The sequence below is a fragment of the Onychostruthus taczanowskii genome, unplaced genomic scaffold, assembly GCF_017590055.1.
Source record: "Onychostruthus taczanowskii isolate IOZ18803 unplaced genomic scaffold, ASM1759005v1 scaffold92, whole genome shotgun sequence".
NCBI lineage: Eukaryota > Metazoa > Chordata > Aves > Passeriformes > Passeridae > Onychostruthus > Onychostruthus taczanowskii.
Genome location: NW_024507213.1, coordinates 1857495 through 1876139, shown reverse-complemented (window position 1 = coordinate 1876139; position 18645 = coordinate 1857495).

Below are 18645 nucleotides of genomic sequence, written 5' to 3'. Positions count from 1 at the left end.
CTCTGGTCAGATCTGTCATTATCTCAAGCCTTTTATGCACCACATTAAGATCCAAGAGGGACTGTTGTGTTTAAGGAGGGTAAAAGTAAGAAAATTCATGGTTTGGGATCATAATTTTAATGAGTGAAATAAAATAAACAAAGTAATAGTGAAAGTAATGTTAGTAAATTGTAATGAAAAGGGGAAAAAACTGAAAGAGAGAGAAATGAAACCGGAGAGAAATGAGTGATGCAAGTTATAAAACTCTGCTCACAACCTGCTGGAGACAAAAAAGGAGGGGGAAGGGAAAAGGGAAGAGAGAAAAAAGAAGGAAACTGGGAAGGGAAGGGAAGGGAAGGGAAGGGAAGGGAAGGGAATTTTGAAATTCTATTTTTATGGAATCAGGTCAGCAATTTAGCATAAGCTTGTTAGTCTAGATATTAAAGAGTATTGTTTTTCTTTGTATTTATCCATAAGGATGAATCAGGGTTTGGGTTCTGTTCTGAGTGTCAAAAGAACAAGAGAGCATTTTGATAAAAACCTGCTTTAAAAAAATCTCTTACTCTTTTGAACGTGTTCTAGCATGGTATGAACTTACTCATGGCTAATTAACATTTCCTAGGGAAAGTAATTAGCATCTATTGGTTACCCTGTATTTCTGCAGGTGTAGGAAGGGAAGTGAAATCCTTAAACAATATACTCACTTTTCTCCAAAGGCATTCACTGGATATTGGAGGGTTCACAATTTCTGCAGTCATAATGATGATAAGAAAGATATCTGACCCACACCAGTTTTCCACTTCAAAAAGAATCTTACATTACAGCTTTTATGGCTTTTACCACTTAAATCTATCCCTTGCTATGAAGACACCCTTTGATCCCAGGACCAGTGTAAGAACATCTGTGTGTCACCAAATTTGAACAAATTCACCCCTCTGAAGTGTTCATTAGTCCAAAGTAATGGCAATATTATTATCTTGGATGTGTACAACCATACCCGGGCAGGGTGCAGTGCTGCATCCAGTTTGGGAACTGCCTCCTCCTGGATGGGGCAGAGTGGGAAGTGCTGTGTAAAACTCAAACATGCAATCATACCTGCCATTAAAATTTAAATAGTACCACCATAAAATGCCACAAAATGACCATTAAGTGCCATAAAATTAAATTGTTCTGCATCGTTAAAATGCTTCCTGCAAGGAGAATGCAGGACAGGTATGCCTGGAGAGCAGCACCCCTACACTGGAAACTTCTGCAAGACCTGAGGTGACAAAATCTTAGGAATCATCTATAGCAGGAGCTGTGTGATACACAAGAGCTTAGGTCTCTGTGATATTTAATTTCTAAATATTTGTCTGAGAGGGAAAAAGAGGGAGGTTTTTTCTTCTTCTTTTTCTTTTTTTAGATTAAAAACAACTTGCTTCAATAATTTAGTTCTAATTATCTCAATATTATCACACAAATAGGAACAAATGGCAAGCTAAAGCTGGAAGAGACTGCCATATCTTCTTTCTGCTCAATAAGAAGCAGAAAACCAACTTACAGTGCTTCTGTGAACCATTTAAAGTAAGTAATAACAGTGTTTTGTCACTAAGATTATTTTCTATTGTAGCCTGCATCACCGAAAATAAGACACAAATCTTTTATAATGTCTATCCCACTGACTCAATTAAGTGTTCTTAAACTACTGGAATAGAGAAAACACCTTCAACAGTAAATACTTTTAAAACTGCTCCGTGGAGACTACTTCAGCCTCAAAGAACAAGGAGCATCTCTTGTTCCAGGGTCCTCCTCCACAGGGTAACTGAAGGAAGAAAACGCTCTGTTTTATCACTAGAAACACTTCTGCACGCAGTGCTCCTCTCCCAAACATCAGGAACAATGCCAAATTGCCTTTTGAACTATCAAATTAATGAGCAGCTCTTTCATGGGCTTGGATAGGAGCAGAATTCAACATCTTTGATTCACAATGTTAGCCATTTGCAGCTAACCTGGGACTAAATTAATTAATAACAAGTCCTTCACATACAGAGTGCATCCTTCAACAAGCCTCACCCTCAAATTTTATTTCCTTTAAAGTTTGCTTAGCAACCTGTCTAGGACTACAGCTCTACAGCTAGAAATCAGTCTCTTTTCCTGTGTGTATAAATACCAATTGCTGTCTGTATTTTCCTGTGCAGCAAAAGTAATGCCTCATTAGACACTGACATCAGAGAAGACAAGATATTTCCTTATCTAAGCTCACTGAATTTTTAGAAGCCTGGGAATTGTATTCTGGCTTGTGTGATGCAACCTTTTTTTTTTTTTTTTTTTTTTTTTTTTTTTAGGTTTTACAAAATACATGTGATTCTCAGTGAATTATTCAACAATATGAAAGAGTAGATAAATTTTTCTACAGATCAGTTTAAGAAAAGTTGGTTGGTTTTTGGGTTTTTTTTTTCCCTTATCAATGGCTCCCAGGTTGCATAAATTAATTGCTATTAAAAGCTTCCATAATATTTTAATTTCTCCTTCAAATATTTTTTTTTCCATCTCATTGAAATTACTTAGAGTTCTGTCTTTACTGAGCTATGTGGGCTGGGGGAAGAGATGTTTTTATGTCCTTTTTGAGACTTTTTGGGGATGCAGGGCTACAAAGGTTGAATCTGTCATGGGGCATGGACAGTCTTACATTTCCCAGATATACATTTTTGATTAAATAATACCCTTTGTATTATATATTTCTCTTTCCAAGCTTTTATGGCAACCATAGGCCCAGTATAAGATAAATCAAATTAAAAGCTTTAACCTTCCTTCAAGGAATCCATTTCTTTGTCATCCAGAGGAAACCTGCAAAATGGGACCAAGATGGCACAATAAAACTAATGAAATTCAATGGTGTGAAACAGATTTCTGTACTAAAAATCTGCACACCATCTATTCCAGTGGTTTATATGGTCCGTGGGAGCACGAGAGGTTACAATGTGCAACTCAGGATGGAAGGAGAAAAGGAAGGAGAAGGGGCAACTCCAAACATAAATCCACAGATATTGAAGTGTCCTGTGCTTTTTGTGTTAAAACACGGTGCATCTTTGCAGATTTATGTATCTAAAAGATGAAGGGACAAAGTTTGATGGGCTACTTGCATATCCGTGGCTGCACATACTCTCTTCAACTGCTTAAATTTCAGTTTGGTAAATTTTAATAGATTTTACAAGTCCAAAGAGCTCCGCTTCAGGCCACAGGAAAAAAAAAAAAAATCCTTTATCTGTGAATTTGCTTTCTGTTTGTTTTGGTTTGCATTGTGTTTTTTCCCCAAGGAAAAGGAAAAAAAAAATGTTTAACAGGAAAAACACAAAAGGAAAGTTGGAGGTTGGAAGTCATCATTTGTGTTCATAGAGAAGATTAACAAATGATAATTACTGAATGTCTGAAAGAAAAATGTACAGGTAGTAACTTGTCTTATCTACACTAATAAGGTGTTTCTATGAATCTCTGTGATTTGACTTTATGACTGATGATGAATTTTAATAATCACAGCTCAGGATAATTTGTCAAATTAAAGAAATATGTAAGATTTTACCTTTTATCTTCTCTGTATTCATTTATTTGTCTCAGAAGTAGCAAAACTCTGGCAAAACAAGTTTAAAAAAAATGCTTCAGAATGAGAGAACCTAGTGAAGAACTACCAAATTTAATGTAGATAATGTCATGATGAATGGCCTGTTTATCAAATTCTTTTCTTCCCTTCCATGGTGAATACCAGGATTTGAGCAAAAGCCTGAGTTCTATTCCCAGATAAATATCCCACGCCTGACACAGAAAAAAATTTTAGTTCCAGCACTGCCATCCACTGCAGAGCTCTGTATAAAATTTTTGATGTTTATTATTCTTTAATCTAGAAGGAGAGTTGCCCAAAATTAAAAAAAAAAAAAAAAATCAATGCCCAAAAAAATCCCCAAAAACCCCAAGCAAACAAAATCCACCAAAACTAGCAAGCAACATTTAAAACAAACAAAAAGAAACCAAAGAAACTTATGTTTTAAATCACTCTTTTATGTAAACCATTTAATAACATTCTTTGATTTTTTAAAGTAATGAAAAATTTTGTAGAATTTATACTTTACAATGTATTATTAATGCAATTTAGCCAATGAAGACTTTCTGTACTCCTCTGCCATATGTTCAATAAATACAGCACAAATTCCTTAATTATTTTTTATATATTTCTGAAGAGGTGTTTGGCATGCTGTGTGTGCACTGTTTGACAGGATATAGCAGAGAATCTTAGAAATCATTCACTGAAAATTCATTAATCAAACAAATAACACATTTGGGCAGAGAAAAGAACTTTTAAACTAATACATGAAGCTGTCACCATTTCCTTCTTTAGACAGAAAAGCCTCTCAAAGGGCACAAACAAGTTTTTAGCAATAAACTTCCTTCACATTTCCAAGCATCACTCTGAGCAGTAGCACCTAGGTGCTAGAAATAACAAAAGATTTTGAGTTTCATCCTAAATTCAATCTAATAAATTAATGGTATTTCAAAGAAACCACTGGCTGACGACTCACATTACTTAATTTCTCACTGAATAGAAAATATGTTCTTTTAATGTGGCTTGCTAGTTTCAGTTTGGTATTTGACAATACTTACAAGGTTGCTCCTCTTTCTGCCTTGTTCCAGTCCTCCTAATATTTTTGCAATAAATATCTATGAGGAGGTCATTTCTGCATTTCATTTAATGTCACTTTTGAGAGTCTCCCAACTGCAAAATTGTCTGCCTGTCAGGAATCAATATCATCCCCATTTACTAAAAAGAAAAAAAAAAGAGTAGCCACATAGCAGATCCATTTATTTTGCCCAGAGCAGGGTGGTTTGAGAACACACTGGTGTTTTTGACCTTTATTGTGTAATTCTGCAGTTAACAGAGCAGACATGTCCTGTGGGATGTGTCACCTTGGGCTGCACTGTCAGGACATCAGAAGCTACAAGCAAAACATGTGAATCAGGTGGGAAATATCTCTAGGAATCTATTACAATATATTGCAAGGCAGAAATAAAATAATAATTCAAAAAAAGAAGAACTAAAGGAGAGCCGAAAGTTATGCAATGTTTTCCTCAAAAAATAGGTCTGTCATCAAGTTAATAATGGAGGAAATTGTGTGATGGGACTCTGGAAACATAACAGGGAAAGTCTGGGACAGGGGCCTGAGTTCCCAAGACCTTCACTTCTCTGAGGTGTCTATGAAGAGGAAATTCTGCCTTAAAAAACAATCAATCAATCCCAAGGCCCCCAAATACCCAATAAAAACCTACCTAGGTAACCTAAAAAGCACCTCCCTGACATTAATTTATTAGCGCTATCTAAATGATTTCCATGTAAGACATATTTAAGTTTTGTTGAATGGTAATACTGTGAGAAAACCTCTTTCCTTCCTGCTGGTTTGAATTCAGAAATGTGCCTGAACACCTGCAAAGGCATGCCAAGGGGTCCTGCAGGCTGAAGAAACCTCTTTTATCACTCCTGCAGCAGCTTCCAGCACAGGAACCTCTGTGCATCAGCACTTCTGGTGTTTCAGGTGCCATGGAAGTGTGTTACAGTTCAGTATAACAATTCTCAACACACAATATTAGCTACAGGGGAAAAAAGGTTCTGCACAGCATGTGGAGCTCTCTCATAATTTCCAGGCTTTTCTCAGCTACTTATATTCTTCCTATTCCAGACAAATTTTCGCACATCTCAGAGCTAAAATACAGCAATGGTGGTTTTTGAACATTTAATGCTTTTTTTTTTTTTTTTTATGGGAACAATACAGCTTAAAATGTAAAACATTTGTGGTGATTTATACTTCTGAGAGGGAAGACCTGTGTTCTTCATTGCTCTCAGGTAGAGTGACCACAACAAATGGGGAACAATTAGGTTTGCATTTGCTCCAGGAGATGGCATTGTGAATACCCTCTTTTATATGCAAGAAACAGAGAGAATCTAAAGATAATCAATGTAGGCTGCCCATAGTTAATCAACCCAATGTACATTATAAATAAAAAAAAAAAAATTAAAAAAATTACAGTGTAGGCCAAGTAGCTCTAAATAAACATTGCAAAGAATTTTAAGAATGGCTGTTGGAATAAAGAAGCAAAATATTGTTGGCATCATTAATTAGGTTTGATTGAATTTTGGAAGTATTCCTGAAGGAGCACTGTTGGATCCTTGAACAGTGCTGTGGAATGAACTCTTCTGCACAATTATTCTTGAAGACAGAGCATATAAAAGGATAAATAATCCTTGTTTAGGGATTGGGAATTGATGATGCCTTGGAATGCAGCAGAACTGAACGTAACAAGTTACAGTTGCAGGAAGAATATATCTGATGGTGAAAGCTTTATCTGTTCCTCAATTTTTCATACAGTGCCCCTCCCTATTCTGAATAATTCAGAGGTTTTTAAGCAATTTTTCTTAATCTTGTTTTGCTGTAAACTTATTTTCTGTAAATCATGGTTTCAGGGGAAAGGGGGAGATATTGACCACGCAAAATAAATGAGAATAGCTATGAACCTATAGGCATTGTTTTGCAAGTGTAAATCAGGTTTTAAAACAAGTAAAGGAAAGGCTTTCACAAAGCTATGTGGGTTTAGAGCAGATGGGGAATTATGTGTTACTCTTATATTATTAATTCAAAATAAAATCACCAAAAAAAAAGATTAATTAACTAAATAATTTATATCATTTCTTATAATATTATTATATTCGGATACATATAATAAAAATAATATTTATTATATGTCGTGTATATGTCATAAACATACTCAAATTTTCCCAGTAGAAACAAACAATGGTTTTCTACCTTGTTTGCTTGTAATTTTGGTTTGAATTTAATTGAGTGCTCAGCACACACATTTTAACACCACAGGTTAGGATCATTTGTGTGTTGATGAAGAGATGACAAGATACAGGCATGTTAAGGGAGGCTATCAGTCAATTACCATTTCTTATAATATTATTATATTCGGATACATATAATAAAAATAATATTTATTATATGTCGTGTATATGTCATAAACATACTCAAATTTTCCCAGTAGAAACAAACAATGGTTTTCTACCTTGTTTGCTTGTAATTTTGGTTTGAATTTAATTGAGTGCTCAGCACACACATTTTAACACCACAGGTTAGGATCATTTGTGTGTTGATGAAGAGATGACAAGATACAGGCATGTTAAGGGAGGCTATCAGTCAATTACCAATCAATCAATCAATCAGTCAATCAACCAAGGTGCCTTTCCAAGAACAGGGGAGATAAAAGGCTGGAAAATTGCAGGTGTTAGTAAATACACATTCTCTAATCATGGCATTTCTTAGATTTCTGCCTTTAAAATACAATATATCACTTAGGTAAAATGAGGTTTGTGTTCTTCATTATTCCATCTAACTTCCAATGTGTTGAACAAAAAAAAAAATTGTGCTTAGATTTCAAGGAAGTGTTTTGACATTTTATTTCTTGAATATATCTTGATTATTTTGAGGTTTGATTTGCTTGATAGTTCGAAATAAAAAGTACCTATTTCTTGCAATCAAATGTAACAGTATTTTTAAATTTCAGTATTGGGTAAGAAATTTTTAAAGATGTTTTAAACACCCTTTCAATTTAGGAAAAAAAAAACCCCACACCACTACAATTTCTTAATTGAACGGGCTATCAAAGATGTCAAAGATGGGAGGACACTTTTCTCAGACAGCAAACAAATTTAATAATTGCCATTGTATAACATAATGATTGTTTTAAAAGTTGGGATTTTTCAAGATCATTGTCATGAATCTACAAATTAGTCCACCTCCAAAAAGGGTGCTGCCAAAGAGAATTCTTGCCTTGGGTTGTTTCTCCAACTGCTGCCATTTAACACTGCAGAGCATCACAAATGCACTGCAAATCACACTGCTCTTTGCACTGATGTTTTTGTTGTTACATTGGTCATTGTAAGAGGAATTCCTGAGGAAGGATGGCCTGGTGTTCCTGTTTATAAAGTTTCTGATTTCGTGGATCAATCTCGCTGGGACAACAGGAACAAGCTACAGGAGGAGTTCCTTGTGGAAAGGCGAAAAATTCATACTCCAACCTTCCTGTTTTTCTTTACCCTGAACCAAAAGTGCCAAGGGAGGGGGAATTCTGTCTCTCTGCCCTGCTCAGGTGAGACCCCACCTCCAGCTCAAGGTGCCCAGAGCAGCTGGGCTGCCCCTGGATCCCTGGAATTATCCAAGGCCAGGTTGGACACTGGGGCTGGGAGCACCTGGGACAGGGGAAGGTGTCCCAGCCATGGCTGAGAGTGGGACAAAATGAGATTTAAGGTCCCTTGCCAATCCAAAATGCTTGTAGATCTATGATTCCAAGAAACAGAATTATGGAAAGTGAAAATATTTTCCTAAAAGGATGAGCTCAATGGGTAATGTTTTTAAGTGTATGGAAATGAGAGGTGATAAACCAAGAAAACAGGCTGCAGATTGAATGTATAAAGCATTTGAAGCTCAGCCAGAACACTAATTATGGGTGCCAGCAAATGCTGGTTGTCTGTACTGTTAAATAGTCCCTATTATTTTTATTACAGATGATATCACCAAGTTTATGTGTAATGGTTTGGTTTTTAAAATTACTGGCTAAATGTGAGTTTCTCGCAACTCATCAAAGCATTAATGCTAACATTTGTTCATGGATGCATCTCTTCCATTATTGTAGATAAAGGCACAGCAAAATGTTTATTTTGCCTTTCCTACAGCCAGTAACACCATTTACAAAATGTGTTACATTTCCCTTTCCAAAGCATCTGTATTAAAAAGCAATTAAAAAAAGAAAAATCTCTGTAACCAACAGAACTAATTATGTCTAGTTTTATACATGTGTTGTGAAAGCTTTTTTTTTTTATTCTGACAAAATTTACTGCAATGTCTCCATGACATTTCAATCACAAAAATATCTGTCCTCCACCATAAAGCCAGACTGCAGTACCATCAGATCACCACCTTCTCACAATTTATCCTATTTCTGCTCCATACCACAATATTTCCATCTCCTTTAAATGACTTTATGTACTCTCTTTACATTCCTCAGTCTTTGACGATGTCTCAGGTTATTTTCTGTGGCCCTGCAAATAAAAGGAGCCTCTGATCATTCTGCTTCCCATCAAAGCATCTCTATTTTTATTATTTCTTGTTATTTTTATTATTTTTAAAATAGCTTTATTATTTCTATTTACTTTAATTTTTAATTTATTTTTACATTTAATTTGGTTTGTTTTTTTTCATGGAGAAAAACATCCTCACTGCTGTACTTAGATTATTCTGTACTTTCTCACCATTGTGAGGGCCTGCTGTCTAAATTGTGGGGTTTTTTTCCCTGTCCATGGAGAGACAAAACTTTCTTATTTGGTAACTGATCTTCCCAATGTTTTAGGACGTCTAAACATCTAGACTCTAGAAGTTATTTCAAATAGCTGAAAAGAACAATCCTGAAGGGATTAGGGCCTTCTAGAAATCTCACATCAAATGGGAAAATGGGGTAAGAAATGTGCATCAAAGGAATATCAAAAAAGTCATCTTGCTGAAAAAAAAAAATCAAAAAACAAAGCCAAAATAAAAATGAAAGAAAAAATCCAGAAACCTGTGGGAAAAACCCAACAAACCAACAAAAAACCTCAAAAACCAAAACAAAACAAAACCACCCATAACCCCTAAAACACTGAAGATTTTTGGAGGAATAAGAGCAAAACTTTGGATGACTTCTGGGTAGAACTTGATTGATTCAACTCCAGATTTCTAAAATTTAACAAATAAATTATATGTTTGCAATTCAAACTAAATATGTTAAATCACGTGATTATTTTTTCCCAAAAATTGAAAGGAATTTTTATGGAGATCATCATTGATAAGTGATTCATATAAAAGTGTTTGCAATATTATGTGAACTAGGCAGATGGAGCAAATTTCTTTTTGCAGTTCACTGCGGGGCAACTCAGCTCTGCTGGGAGTCTGTGATGGGTCAAGTACAGGTGTAATTTTTACTCTCTTTGATGAATTTCGTTGAATCTCGGTGTGTATAGGGTGCATTGTTTTTTACAGTTTAAATACGATCCAAATCCCAGAAACACAGAATATTTGGGGCAGGAAGGGATGTCGCGGGCGGATCAGACGCTCCCCCATCTCTGCATCACCAGACACAATCACATAAACAGTGACAAAATAAAAACTTCTTATGGGACTGGTGGGTTGGGGGCACTGATTTTGTCTCCAGGGCCTTCAGTTGCCAGAAGTAGGAATGATATGTGAGTCAACAGATAACATTTGGCATGGAAGTGCAACTCTTCCCTTTCCAACTGATAGAATGTGACTTTTCTTCAGGCTCAAAGGCCACCTTTTTTTTTTTTTTTTTTTTTTTTTTTGTGTGTGTGTGTGTTTCAGACACAATATTCTTGCATTACCCTGCAGACTGTAAAAGTGAATTTAAACCTTGTCAGTGCTGAAGAAGTTGTTTTGGCACAGAGAAAAATCTCTGTGTAAATGGGTCATTCTTAGTTGCATGCATATGTATGGTTGAAAAGCTGAATGTCAGTCACCAACTTTTCAAAGTTTAATGATCAAAATTTTATTGCAAAAGTATCTTTGGGGGCTCTTATCAGTTTTTTGCCTTTTTTTCTGCTCTTCTATCCCTATCACAAAAAGAAGGATTTTGAGAGTTAATATTGTTCTTTCCCAGCTGCAGTGCTCCAACATTGCCAATTTGATTGCCAAAGCTACAAATCTTTACTCCTTAATAGGTTTTATACACCATTCGAATTCTGGTGAATGAATTTACCAGATTTGCCTAATCTGCAACATACTAAAATATTTGACTGCTTACTTAAAAAAAAAAAACAAACCACACCCACACCAAAAAAAAAAAACCAAAAAACTTGACAAGTAATAAACTTCCATATTATATCCGTATATAATTTATAACACAATTTTACAGCAGTAATTAATCTTTCCTATTTACCTGACTGGATCCAAAAGAGTTGAAAGAAAAAAACTACCTTTGAGAAAATAATAATTCTTGAATAAAGAATTAAACACATACAGAAACATCCTTTATCATCAAGAAAATATTTAAATGGGAAGCTTTTTCAGATTGAGAGAAATGTCTAATGAAAATGGCCTTTTAAAGTGTTCTTGCTTAAGAGACAAAACTCCCAATTTCAAGCAATAAAGATTTTTATGTGACAGAACCACCAATCAGGCAGAAATTCAGGATATGTGAAAGCAATGAATGAACAGAAAAATGTACAAACCTGACAAAAAAGGAAAACATTTATGTGTGTACTTAAATATTTCAATGCTATTATTAAAGACATGTAGTCATAATGCATTGTAAATTCTGTTGAATTATATGCCAGTGTGCCCCATGACACAAACATTTTCTGTTCTACATTCCTTTACTTAAATACATGTGGGCTCTCTGAGTTTCTCTATTTCCATTACAGGAGGACTAATAATGATAATAATAATAATAATAATAACAAGAAGAAGAAGAAGAAGAAGAAGCAGAAGAAGAAGAAGAAGGAGAAGAAGAAGAAGAAGAAGAAGAAGAAGAAGAAGAAGAAGAAGAAGAAGAAGAAGAAGAAGAAGAAGAAGAAGAAGAAGAAGAAGAAGAAGAAGAAGAAGAAGAAGAAGAAGAAGAAGAAGAAGAAGAAGAAGAAGAAGAAGAAGAGGAAGAAGAATAGTAATAATGTTTTATTTTTTTTTCTTGTTAGTGGTGATTTTTGTGGTGGTTGTTGTTGTTATTACTGTGGTATTATTAAAATTGACTGCTAAAGCAGTACTGCAGCACCTTCCCCCTCCTCCAGGGAGAGATGTCCTGATTTTGAACCCAAAAAAAAAAAAAAAAAAAAGAAAAAAAAGAGATTGTATTGCTGGTTCTCTGGGGCCTGCTCAATCCTCCTGTGAGAACACAAATGTCACTCTGAAGGCTGAAGGAGATTTTAACTCAGACAACCCAAGTCATCCTCGAATTTTTTATTTCCCCAGACCCCTATCCTACACAATTAACAACACAAAGAGAATTGCCTGCACAGATCTTACTTTGTCACAAAAAATCATGTTTACTTTTACTTTTCCCCACTCACTTTGTTCCTCCACAGCACTTTGTGGTTGTGGCTCTTGTCTTAAGCTGTAAATTCCCTGGGGAAGAGGCTGAGGCTGCTGCACCCCAACCAGTTCAGCAGCTGCCTGACAAATCTGCTCTGGTTGTCAATCTAGATGAAATCAAATGAGACAACATGAAGATTTCTCAAAATTATAATGAGGACAAGAGCACTCATTGGAAAAGTAGAGTCCTTGAGGGGAAGGAAATAGTCAAGATATTTAATTGATGTACCAGAGGGGCAGATGAAGCAGCTGCATTGCTTGAGTCAGAGTGCAGGTTGAAATCTCAGCATCTTGTGTCAAGCAAGTTTCCTGGCTGCTGTACCACTAACAATCTGAAAAGAAAAGAGGATTCTTGTGTCTTCTTTGGATCAGTATGCCCTTTTCCATCTTGGGGAAAAATGTTCTGCCAATCACGAAAAATATTACCTTTCAGAAATGTAACTGGAACTAGCACATTCCTTTCCTCAACCTTTTTTTTTTTTTTCTCTCTTTTTTTTTCTTTTTCTTTTTTTTTCTTTTGTTGTATTAATGTGATGAATATAAATTTCTAACACATATTTTTAGCTCTTAACAAGAAGAAGGTAACAACAAGAACAATAAAACCAACCAACCTACTAAAAAAAACCTCAACCAACCCAAGAACACATAAGAATAACTTTCTATGGCAAACATTTTCTGTCATACGTTGAGGCAGGATGGCTCTGTCAGCTCACTGCAGTGGCACAAAATTATTTCTAAAATCTCTCACATTGTCAAATTCTGACATTAATTATCTACAAACTGTCACACTGGACTGCCAGATATCAGAAGATTGAAGAAACCATGTTGGTTAGTTGTCTTGATTGATATGGAACTAATAATTGAAATCTTTGATGTTGATTTGAAATGCATCCCACCACGAGAGAGTAAGAGCCAAAAGTCTCTTGGCTCTAATAATATTCTCTGATTTGGAAATCATAAGATCTTTGGCAAAGTCTACAGTTAAATGCCTGAAATGCAGGTGGCACCTCCCCTAAATACTTTATAGTGATTTAATGGTTCCTCCCCTGTATTCTGAAATTCTTATGAATGAGCTGCTAAAAGTAATGGTGCAATATGAGCATTGAAAGCAAGACCAAGTCATTCCTAAAATTATATTTCAAATCTTATTTTCTCCCTCAGAGTAAAATAAATTAACACACACGCTCACACAGGCTAAAAAAAACCAACAAACAAACAAAAAAACCCCCACCAAACAAAACAAAAAAAACCCTGCTATTATTTATTGCAAAGATCAGCAAAAGCACAAAACCTCAGACACCGTAAAAACTCCTTGGAGTTTAAGTGGTTGAAGCATATTCTTGCTAACATGAAAATATGTTTTGTAGGTGTCTGAAATGAACTCTTTTACTGAGTTCATTCATGGTGTTCTCCTTGAAAACCCAGTATAAATAACAGTAGGATAAAGACCTTGGCGCAACACATTTAACTTTGCAAAACAGCAACTTCAGCACTAAAACCCAAACAGCACCTTGGTTGTCACAAATTTAACGTAGCCCCTGAAGAGCTGTGCTTGGAATTTTAGCAGCTTCTAGCACAGCCCTTGTGGGGTTTGTAGAAATTCATCTTGATTCAGTTGAGTGTTGGCCAAACCAGGGAATTTCTGAGGCTGCAATATGTACTGCGTAAGAGGGAACCCTTCCACCTTCAGGGAATCCTGCAGTGCACCTGGATCACTGGGCTGCACTTCAGAGATGCTCCTTCAAGGATTCAGGGTTCAAATATTTCCTGGTACTGAGGCATGAGAGGCAAGGCCAGCTTTGCTGGGGATCTCAAAGAGCTGTTGGACTCCTTTCCCTAAGCAGTTGTAGAAGGGTGTAAATGATCCAAAACTCCTGTTAATGATGGTGATTTGGCTTTCTTGTAAAAAGGAGCAGAAACAATCCAGAGAGGGGGGCAGAACGAGCCGTACAAGCCCATTTCTCTCTTAAGCAAGCACTGTGCAAGTGGAATATTAGGGATTGTGGACCAGTGGAGAGAGACAAACTTGAGAAAAAGAGAAGTGTATATTAGCTTGGTTTTGTAAGGCTGTTCAGTCAGATAGTCTCTCTTCCACTGACTGATTTCCTTTAAGTACACATATTTGCAGCTGGAAGATGTGTACAGGATACCAAAGGCACGGGAATGTGACATCCAAGGCATCAGTCAGAGTGCTTGCCACTGTGGAGTGGGAGGGCATTTTTAAAAATATATAGACAGCAAAGAGAGAGGTGAAGCAGCACTCCTCACATGGATGCTCTGGGTGCCCATCCACCTCTCAGAAATGCAGGCACCCCCTGAGTTTTCCTGGGAACAGCCATCTCACAGTGTCACCCACAGCATCACCACCAGCTGGGGCCAGGTCCTGAGCAGAAAATCTGCTCCCGTGTCAGAAGACCTTCTCAAACTGACAGAGAGTATGTTTGGATGAGATCTTGGGAATGGGGAATTGTTCCCTGTGAGGGTGGGCAGGCCCTGGCACAGGGTGCCCAGAGCAGCTGGGGCTGCCCCTGGATCCCTGGCAGTGCCCAAGGCCAGGCTGGACACTGGGGCTGGAGCAGCCTGGGACAGTGGGAGGTGTCCCTGCCATGGCTGGGCTGGCACTGGGTGACATTTAAATGTCCTTTCCAGCATATTTCATGCTTCTATGATTCTCTAACCCTCTGTCTGCAGCTTGCTGCAAGTATCACTTCATTGGGGCAGAACTTTGTCCTTTTTACCTTAGCTGTGACTCCTCAGTCAGAGCAGTGACATTAACCTCTAACTCAGGACTTTCTGCTGGCTGTAGAGAGTGGGACAAGCATGTGGCACTGGTGCTGAGCTGTCTGCAGAGGCATTGAAAAGACACACGTGCACCAGCAGTCAGCTCCACACACCTTAGTCCTGCTGAAAGAAACACTGTGAATCCAAATTCTTTTCACAAGCAGGCAGGGAATAATCCCGGCTGAAATTAATCGGTTTCTCAACTTCAGGGGTGTGCAGAAGGCTTTACAGAATGAAACACAGGAGTGCCTCATGCCAGGGGTTGTGCTCACACCTTGGCCTGCGCACTCCTCTCCTCTCCTGTGTTCTTGTGCACTTCACATATTTGCATTTTGGGAGGAAAAGGATTCATTTTAAAACATACTCAGGCATTTAGACACGATTCTTTAACAATATCCTCTGTAGACAGTAAAAGCTTATTTCCAGAAATAAAAGAAATAAAACCCAGCTATGATACTGATTTTGTTAGTTCCTTCCTATAAATAGTCAAAAAGGAAAAAAACAAAACAAAAACAAAAACAAAAACAAAAAAAAAAACCAAAAAAACAACCAAACAAACCAAACAAACAAAACAAACAAAAAACCAAAACAAAAACAAACAAACAAACAAAAAAACCCTCTGTACTGCAAAAGACTGAAAGAAAAAGTTCTTTTTTTTTTTTTTTTTAAATGGAGTTTGACTGTTTCCCTCTGTTGCACAGCTACTTCTCCCCCTTTCCTGTGATGGAGCATTACATGACAATGCTTTTGAACCAGAAATGTTTGAGGGAAGCAGGATCTTCCACAAAACCCAAGCTGACTTAATGGGAAACCTCACATGTTCAAGAAGTGGGGGATCAGGCTGTGCTTGGGAAGAGATAAAAAGACCAACTGTTCCCTTTTTTTAGAGGCAGTGTCAACCCCAGGAATAATTCTGGCGGTGTTGCTGTGGTGGTGACAGACAGATGTATTATCTCTTCTTTTCTTGAGTCAAACACACACAGATGACTTGCAGAATCAGAGCAGCCAGTTACGCTGAAGAGCGTCTGACAAATCCCTGAAGAGCAAAGTACATATTATTAGGGGGAAAAAAAAAATAAAATAGAAGGAAAGTTCTGCTGCATGCAGCAGAGGCTTTTTATATCCCTAATTATAACGGAGGTGGTAATATAATCTGTGCCTGTGCAGTCTGAGACTGTCCTGATCTCTGGCTCTGAGGAGGTTCTGATCTGGCAGTGCTGTGATGGGAGCAGGTGATAAAACTAATCTCCTCCACAAAGCTGGTATCCAAGATACCCTAAAGGTGTTACAGGGTAATTGGCAGGTTACACTCACGTTGTCTGGATGGCATCTAAAATTGGCAAGAGGCTGGCACACGGGAAGGATCAGCTCTTGCTCTCCTACTTCTGCAGCGCAGGTGGGAGTAACTCGGTTCACCTTTTGTGCAACAGATGTTAGACCTGATGTTACTCTAAACACACCAGCCATTATTCTTCTCTTATGCCAAAATCATCTTCATGGTATATGTTCAGACTTGCTGTCACTGTTCCTTTACTGATGGCTCTTTATCTAAGGACAGTGTGGTTGCCTGCATTTTTACAGGCTATAATTTTAATTTTTTTAATTTCAATTTTTTTTTTGTTGATGTACTGAAGGATTTCAAAGGGTTAATTGGAGCATTTGAGGCAAGACAGGAGATAATGCAGAAAACTTAAGCTACTTATCAAAGTAAGATGGAGGAAAACAGTGAGGACATTACCAGACATGGCTTAGCTCTTTCCCATTTAGGTTGGGCTTTTTTTCCCCTTGGAAAGACAGAAGTTGATTTGTCTCTCCACTCTACCTCCTACTCCAGAAGGTCTACAGGAATCTTTAGCCTAAGGGAGGGATGTAGCAGTTCTAGGCAGTCTCCATTGTCCCTGTCTGGCAATCCTATTAGGCAGACAATTCTGACAGAGATGATCATTTAGATGGAAGAAGAAAAAACTGGATGCAAAAGAGTTCTTGATCCTGAGTGATTGGTAAACAAATAAAATATGTATTTGAGTATTAGAGTGCAGCTGAGTCAAATTAAGCAGGAATTATCCTGAAGTGTAGGAACAGTCTGGAAAGTGAAGAGTAGGCTTTGAGTTCTATGGCTGGCAGAAAAAGGAAGACAGAAATATCAGGGATTAATATCTGGCAGTTCTTGAGCCCACTTCTCTCTTAAATTCCAAACCACAAAGCATATAATGAATCCACATGACAGGAAGAAGAGTTTTGCCTTAGGGGTAAATATCAAAATACAAACATAAAAATGTGATTTTATATATTTTGTATTTATATTAATGTTGATATAAAAGGTAGAATGTCAGCTTGAGCTGCAATGGTTTGTGACATCCCAGTCCCATCCCGCCTATATTTCAGCAAAGTGCCTTCACCACTGAGATGACAGTAAAGATTTGCAAGTATGTAACCCAAAAAAGGAAAAGCGAACCTTCAAGATGGCCTGAAGGTCCTAGGGTTTCCCACAGAAAAGTGATGTTTGCATTCCTATAGTTCTTACAGAGTCATAAAGCAAGTTTTCCTGCTGTCAACAGCAGGAGGCAGCTGCTTTAAGAAAAACAAAAAATGGTGAAATATTAATAATTTCTGAGCCTTGGAGGACATTGAAGGGCAGCAGGTTAGAATCTTCATCCAGAAGGTGAGGTCAGGGACAGGTCACTGCAGGAGGGGAGTGCTACAAGGTGCTGCAACCACAACAACCCCAATGACAACAGTGTGAGCCCACAGCACAGCAGCAGAGGAGCTCTTGGGTAAAACCCAGGCTGGAGCAGTAAATAGCAGAGCCTGGCTCCAGAAAATCCATTTTAAGAACACCTATAACACCTATATGCAGGTGGTTGCTACCTTTGGGTTGGAAGGGACAGTCTGCACCTCAGAGCCAACCTCACAGTGCTGAGGTGGAGTTGTGTTGCCCTGTGCTAAGGGGAGAAACTGGGATAGGAGGAAGGTGCTGGATGAAGGGACTGCCTGCAGCATCCCCCAGTCCTGGGTCACCCCCAAAACACCAGGAGCAAACAGGAGGAAGCAGCTGAGGAAGAGCAGCCCAGCAGAGTGGAGCAGCAAAAAAGTCTGATTACTCTGAGGTGGGAAGATAGGTTTTGTTGAACAAAACTTATTGAGAACCTGAAAACAAAAAGGCTCTAGGTAAGAACCAGGCAGAAAAGCCTTTTGTTGTTTTATCCCTTTTGGCTGAATAAACAATGCCTGGCTTTGAAGAAGCTATTTCTGTGTCATTTTAATCAGCTGCTAGTCACAGGCTCTCAGTGGAAAAAGGCCTCCCTGAACCGAGTGTAGTTAGTCCCTTTAGATTTATCCTAATTGGGGAAATAAAGGGGCTGCATTATGGGATTATTCCCTCAAGAAAAATAAAATTAAAAAAAAAAAAAATCACAGGCAAGACTGCCACTTGGGGGTGCAGGCATGCTGAGCTGCCACAGCAGCTACAGTGCAGCTTGCCTTGTAATTGTGACAGCTGGACTCTTGGTTGTAAAACAGAGATAAGCAGTAAAATTAGCACTGTTGTAGAGGAACGATGCTTTAATATCAGAAGCTTTGTTAAGGCTACCTGAATTTCCACTGTCTCTTTATTGACAGCAGAGCAACCCTTGGGGAGAAAGAGAAGTATTTTCTTTCCAGGCAGTGCTTCTTCAGGGAGATCTCTGGCTGATGTATAAAATCCAAGTTGCTGTAGAGGTGGTGATGCAATCGCAGG